The sequence below is a fragment of the Macrobrachium nipponense genome, chromosome 10 (genome assembly GCF_015104395.2).
Source record: "Macrobrachium nipponense isolate FS-2020 chromosome 10, ASM1510439v2, whole genome shotgun sequence".
Lineage (NCBI taxonomy): Eukaryota > Metazoa > Arthropoda > Malacostraca > Decapoda > Palaemonidae > Macrobrachium > Macrobrachium nipponense.
In genome coordinates, this window is record NC_087204.1 from 50195954 (window position 1) to 50202955 (window position 7002).

At 47.0% G+C, this 7002-nt stretch overlaps 1 long non-coding RNA gene across 1 annotated transcript; it reads left to right on the forward strand.

Annotated features, from left to right (window-relative positions):
- The first annotated feature begins 5561 nt into the window (after positions 1-5561).
- Positions 5562-6643, forward strand: LOC135224158 (uncharacterized). The gene is made up of 2 exons (XR_010316657.1): positions 5562-5627; positions 6261-6643. It is a non-coding gene; the product is annotated as an uncharacterized LOC135224158 (long non-coding RNA).
- Positions 6644-7002: the final 359 nt, after the last annotated feature.

Sequence of the window (7002 nt, forward strand, 5' to 3'; positions counted from 1 at the left end):
GACGGAGTCCCAATTCCCCTAGTAACGGGTACCAATTGTTCTTGGGCCAGTTGGGAGCTACCAGCGCAATCCGTCCTTTGAAGGATCTGAGTTTGTCCAGGACTTAAATTAGTAGATTTATTGGAGGAAATAGGTAAATCTTCTACCAATTGTTCCAATCTATGGACAAGGCATCTTTGGCCTGGGCCATGGGGTCCAGATTGGGAGCCACATAGCCTTGTAACTTGTGGTTGGATTCTGTGGCAAACAAGTCCACTTGAAGACCCGGGCACTGCTGACTGATCCATTTGAATGACATGTCGTCTAAGGACCATTCCGACTCTAGCGGAGTTGTCCTTGACAGTGCATCTGCCACTACGTTCCTTACTCCTGCCAGGTGAGTTGCTGACAGATGCCATTGGTTCTTTGCTGCCAACGAAAAGATTGCTATCATGACATGGTTTATGTGGCTTGATTTGGAACCTCCTCTGTTTATGCAGTGGACTATTACTGCGCTGTCTAATACTAACCTGATATGGATCTTCCTCGCCAGAGAGAGTTTCCTTGGGGTTAGAAATACTGCCATGGCTTCTAAAACATTGATATGAAGCTGGTGGAGGGTTAGTGACCAAGTGCCTTGAACCTTTTCGTATTGGGAGTATCCTCCCCAACCACTTAGTGAGGCGTCCGTGTGGACCACTAAACTTGGTGGAGGGAACTGTAAAGGTATTGATTTTGCCAGGTTCTTGACTTCTGTCCTTGGACGGAGTCTCTTCTGTAGTATTGGAGGGATGCGGGAAATTTTGTCTCGCAATTTCCTGTTCGCTCTGTTCTGCCAAACCCGGTTTATATTCTTCAGTTTGGCTTTTAGTAGAACATCTGTTACTGAGGCGATTTGGAGCGAATCTAAGATTCTGTTTTCTTGGTTCCTCCGGGACGTTTGTCTGCCTTTGAGGAAGTGCCTCGTAGCCTTTGCTATTTCCCTTCGTTTCCCCAGCGGGATCGAGAGTTTGTGTGAATTGAGATCCCATTGTATTCCCAACCACTGAAACCGTGGTGCCGGAGTGAGTCAGGATTTCTTGTGGTTTATCTTGGAATCCTAGGTATTCCAGAAATGTTATTACTTTTTGGGTTGCTCTGAGACATTCTTTGTCGTTTGTGGCCCAGATGAGCCAGACATCTAGGTAGGCTACTAGCATTATCCCTTGAGCTCTCAGTTTTTGTACTACTGTTTCCACTATCTTTGTAAATATTCTGGGCGCTATGTTGAGCCCAAATGGCATTACTTTGAAGGCGTAAGCCTGTTTGCCTAATCTGAAGCCTAGGAAGGGGCAGAAGTGCCTTGCTACCGGAACATGATAGTAGGCATCTGTAAGATCTATAGAGGTGGTGACGGCCCCATGGGGAAGTAAGGTCCGTACCTGCAAATATTATTCTTGGCTTGTTTGAGTCTTTCTTTGGAACACTGAACAAGCGTCCTTGAAATTTTAAGTATTTGCTCTTTGTAACTACCCTCTTTTGAAGAAGGTCTTGGGTATAATTTATTAGGTCCGCCGCAGGATGCTGATAAAAATTGGTTGATGGAGGAGGCCCTTTCTTCCAACTCCATCCCAGTCCTTTTGCTATTATGCTGTGTGCCCAATTGCTGAATTTCCAGCGGTTCTTGAATAAGCACAGCCTCCCTCCTACCTGAGGAGTCTCACTGGTTCGCTGAGGGTCGGCTACCCCGGCTTCCTCTGAAGCCTCTTCCTCTGCCAGATGCTCTTCCGCCAGCTCTGCGGAAAGCTCCTCTGGCTCGGCTACCTCTTGCGAACCAGTTATACCCCTGGTTCTCATAGGAGGCATTAAAGAGGTGAAATTGGCCGAGTTTTGAGGCTGCTGAGAGGGTTGGCTCTGCAGTAGCATGAACTGTTGTTGAGGCTGAGCCTTTGAAGTGGACGGCTGGTTCAGTTGGCCTATTGGAACCGCCTGGACCATTGTTTGAGGTTGGGTAGTCTGGAAGGGCTGGAACCTCTTTGCTCTCTTCTTTCCTGTGGGCTGGGCTCCAAAAGATTCAAATCTTCTCTTGGGGATCAGGCCCCATCGAACTCGCAAGCTCTGGTTAACCCTGGCTGCTTCCCCCAGGACTCCGTTCACTACGGTCTCAGGGAACATGGTTTCGCACCCCAGATCGAAGCCTTGATGAGTCTGTTTGGCTCATGGCGAATAGAAGCATCAGCCAAGACATGCTTTCTGCAGTTCCTCCTGGCTACAGCGAAGTCATATACGTCACACTGTAAGATGTGAAGTAATGACTTCGTCAGGATCTTGAACAAAGTTTCGTCCGTGTAGACCAGGGTCATCATTTCCGCTATAGTGGCGAAATTGATAGACCTACACAAGCGACATCTGGCTTCGTATTCTGCTTTTACCAGTGCTTCTGGGAGTCTAGGCAAGCACTCGCTAAAGAGCATCGTCACACAATCCTGGCTCACTTCCCTACTGAGAATGTTGCCAGGGCATCCACCCAACACTCCGTTCCTCCTGGGAGGAGCACGGATGGTAAATCCGTCTCTCTTATCTGAGGCATGGATTTGTCCTCTGCTGCTGCCTGGAGTGTCAGCTCTACCACCTTAGAGGTACATGGAATGGGAGTGTCATCAGGCACCACAAACATGGTGAAGGGACTCTGGTTGGGAGTAGCCTTAGTATTTGTACACTCCCATTCAGTTAAGGTTCGAACCCAGGCTGATTGAGCTTGGTCTCTGGGGAAGATGACCGTCTCCTTTGGTACTTTGTCCTCTCGGATCAATGCCTCCTCCGTCAGGCGTGCATATCCTGAAAAGGGGAATTGGAGACCCGGCGGGAAGAACTCAAAGTCTTCCACTGGCTGGGTTCCACACCCCTCAATTGTCAACATGCCCTCTGAGAAGGGGGTGGGCATGTGGTGCTAACCCCAAGGGTGTTGTTCTTGAAGTGTGGCAGTTTCGAGGCGTCTGGTACTGCCAGAGGTTGCTGTGGTTGTCTGGACTGGAGGACTCCCTGCATCAGGGTCTCTTGGTTCTCCAGTCTTTGTGCCAAAGACTGGATCGATTGGCCTGATGTCTCCAGACTCGAGACCAGCTGGGCTGAGGTCTCCTGGAACTTGGATTGAACCAAGTTCCCCATCTCTAGCATCAGCATGCTGGAAAATGCTGCCGGGTCAAAACCCGAGTCCTGGGATCTGGGTTTAGCCACTTATGGCCTCGATCCCTGCCTAGGTGTGGCAGCTTTTGCCGCGACTTTGGTTTGGAAGGCTTAGGGAGGGACTTAGCAATAGACCTATGGGTGTCTATCTTAGCTTTATTTTTAGGGATTACCGACCCCGACTTGCCCCTAGAAGTCGTAGGCCTCTTGGTAAATCCCTGAAAAGAAGAAGAAGAGTAATGAGACGGGCTAAAGGAAAGCACTTTAACCCGTGTACCAACTGCCTCACTTACTCCCTTACCTTCGTCCTGGATGTCGATTATCATGGGCTCGAGGTCCAGATTGACCGCTGCAACCTCTCCGACTACTTCATCACCCAGACCCTCCAGGTCTTCTGCCAGTACAGCCTGAGTTTCTTCCCGGATCCTGGCGATGATCGGGGCTGCCAGGTCCGCCGATACGGCTGCTGACATCTTTGCATTAGGGTAGATGAGGGAGCACAACTCTTCAGAAAGCATGTAGGGCTGTTTGCCCTTGGCGTTGCGGCCAAATCCTCCTACCCAGATCTTGAGGGTGGCGAGAGCTGAGTCCTTGACGGCCTGAGGGTTCTGGAAGAGATATTTACTTTTAAATTCTAACCTTAAGTTAATTTATGACTATCTCAATATTGTCTCCAGAATTTTCCAATATCTCATTCAATGAGCTGGTACCTACCGTGTCGGTAGTGAGCTCCAGCACCAAATTGTAGCAGATCTCACACCCATCTGGATGCCAAACCACCAAATCGTCCACTTGGACCGCACAGCCTATATGAGTGCGGCACACTTCATGTCCGCACGGCTGCTGCAAGATTGCAGTACAGGCTGTCTCTTGACAGCGTACCATCTGTAGGTTATAAAATGATACATGAGTATCACTATATGGACCCGCCGGAGCATGCACTAAGTTAATATTGATACCAGGGTATCGCTACATGTAGACCCGCCGGAGATGACTCCGGTGGAGCATGCATTACTAAATTATGATCGCCGTAACGATTCCTGCGGCATGCAATATATATAAGACAATCATTTTCATCCTCTCCCGTCAGCTTTCCGACCCCGTTTTGCATTCTCCTCAGATTTTAATCTATAATTTTTTAGGCTTGTACCAAACAGAACAGGGAAAAGGTTAACACTGGCCTGAATCTGCCGGCACCGGTGAGGCTTTCTTAGTTACACTAGGATCGCCTCTCTTAGATCATGTCTGCCATCACCGGAGTGGGGCACAGATGGTACATGGTAAAACGGGGGAGAAACTAGCGAAGAGGAAACACCATGCTTTGGTCCTAGGATACACCAACCAAAAGCATATAAGAACTTAAAATTAAATTAATTACATACTGTGCCAGAGCACTGCATCTACACCCCCTTCCGGGCCCCGTTCCCATTCCATACTATCTTCCTCTATCCCCGGGTCCGGTTGAGGGATTGAAACAGGGAAAATAGGTAAAACCTAGGCCTGAATCTGATCATATGAGGGATCGTGCTTGTTATATGCATAACTGAACGAGCTCTAGCCGGATCCCGGACCTGCCGGGGCGGAAGGATAGAAGGTGGATCGGGGACTGGGGATAGGAAAGGCGAGACTGAGGTAGTACGCGGTGTATACCGTCCTGATGAGCTGGGTTGTCTACCAGGGCTTGCCTGGGTGGGCACCCCCGTACCACCCCAACTACATAAGGCGAGGAGTACCACTCCTCCGACTGAACCACCCACCTTCCCCCGCGAAAGGGGAAGGGGCTTGGATGGCTACCTGAGGTAGCGACTAGCGAGCTGAGTCACCCACCAAGTGGGATGGGGGGAGGGAGGCCGTCTCGAGGAGTGGTTCACTCGCGATCAGTTGTTCACTACAACTGGTCAGGTGGAACACCTCCCGGTAAGACGTGGATCCAACTGATCACAGGGACAGCCCTGTCCACTAAGTACAATACAACGATACGATATATCATATGATAAAAACACAATATAACAGCCCTGGCAGGAGGGGGGATAAAGGAATGAGGAGAAGGAGGGGGATAGGTGCGTATACTTTCTAATGAGCGGCTAGCCTAACCTTCGCACAATCGGAACGATCTGGTCAGGTCGGCCAGGGAGGCTCTGAGCAGCTAGCCTAACCTTCCAAAAACGTAATTTTAATCACGATCTGGACCGGTAGGCCAGGGTGGCTCAAGGGACAGAAACAAAGGCCTATAGAAGCCATACACCCCTCTACAATGAAATCCTGGCCTGGTCCCATAAAGGAGGAATCCTCCTCCTAGACGACCAAGGGAAGGGAGAAGGGTACGTTCCCCATCCAACGAACATCGGAGGGGAGAAGCCTATACGGTTAGGAAAAGGGAATCCCATAGAAGAGCTCTGTTGGCAATACTGAGATGTGAAGTGTCGTCAGTGAACCAGGATGGCTGCTTCCATTTCTTCTAGCTCGCCGGGTATGGATTGGAGGTAAGATTTTTTATTTTTGTAGCATCCAATTTAACTTGAGACATCCATATCATATTGTTTCCTAATCTTGAATGAAGCCTGATCCTATTGGTAAGGTACTGAATATGTACGTGATATATGAAGATATATCTAGGTTTTATCCAACATTGTTGCTGTGATACTGGTTTGAAGGCAATATAGCTTGTAGGGGGTGTAGCGTACATTGTTGTGAGGGGGTGTAGCGTACAAAAATTTCTTACATACTTTATTTTTTACATTCAAACAAGATAAAACCCCTACGTAATAGTTTACTTACATTCAATATGAAGAAATGCAAGTACCAGGTGTGTAATAGGTGCCAAAAAAAACTGTTACATGGTTGAAATGGTAAGGGAAAATAAATATTTTCTGAATGCAATTGAAATGTGATGTTACACATGTAATGATGTTTAGTGAGCATTTGCAGTATTGTACGTGTGTTGTGAAGTTTATAATCGTGTAGGGTGATTGGATACATTTTTTTTTTATTTTCAAAAACAGCTGTGGGTATGGGGGTGCAGCGTACGATGGTGTACGTTGCACCCCTCACACTTGACACATACTGTTTATTTTGGTAATTGCCAGTTATTTGATGACTTGTAATTTCACTTTCAGACTTAAACATGCCGAGGACGTTTGTGCCTAAGGGGGAGAGGCAAACAGACAGAACTGCTTTGAAGGAGGCTTTTCAGTACTGTATGGTAACAGGATGCAGTATCAGGGAAGCTTGCAAGAAGTTTGGAGTGAAAGTGATGACCTTACAGGAGGCAGTCAGTAGATCCAGAAAGTTATCTGATGGTAAGACCTTTGTCCCTCTCCATGGCAGTCCCCACAAGGTCTTCACAGGGGAGGAGACACAGCTTTGTGATTACGCTATCAAGATTGCAAAGATGTTCCATTGTATTCATTTAACATGAATTGAGGTAGGCCTTGGAGTGATAAATGTACAAAACTGACTTTATTTTTCCACTGTTTTCTTAAATAAACAATATTGGATGCTTATTTGTTTTATTTCACACAACAAAATATCATTCATAAAACTTCTTATTGGTATTGCAGGGATGAAATGGACATGTAATACTGATTGCCAATATAAGGCTAAAAAAAACTCCTTCTCTGTTGCTCATTGGTCATTAATAGAAACACTTTAGATAATGTATTTGTTAAATTTTAGACAGCAGTATCTAGTTCATTATAATTTGTAATGAATTTTTTTGGGGTGAAAATAGCATGTATGGAACACCCCCATAGTATGTATGGATCACCCCCACTATGGGGGTGATCCATACAATATGGAAATTTTTGGTTAAATAGCCAAAAAAGGTCCCTAGCTTTGTATTGATAAAATTTAGTTGTG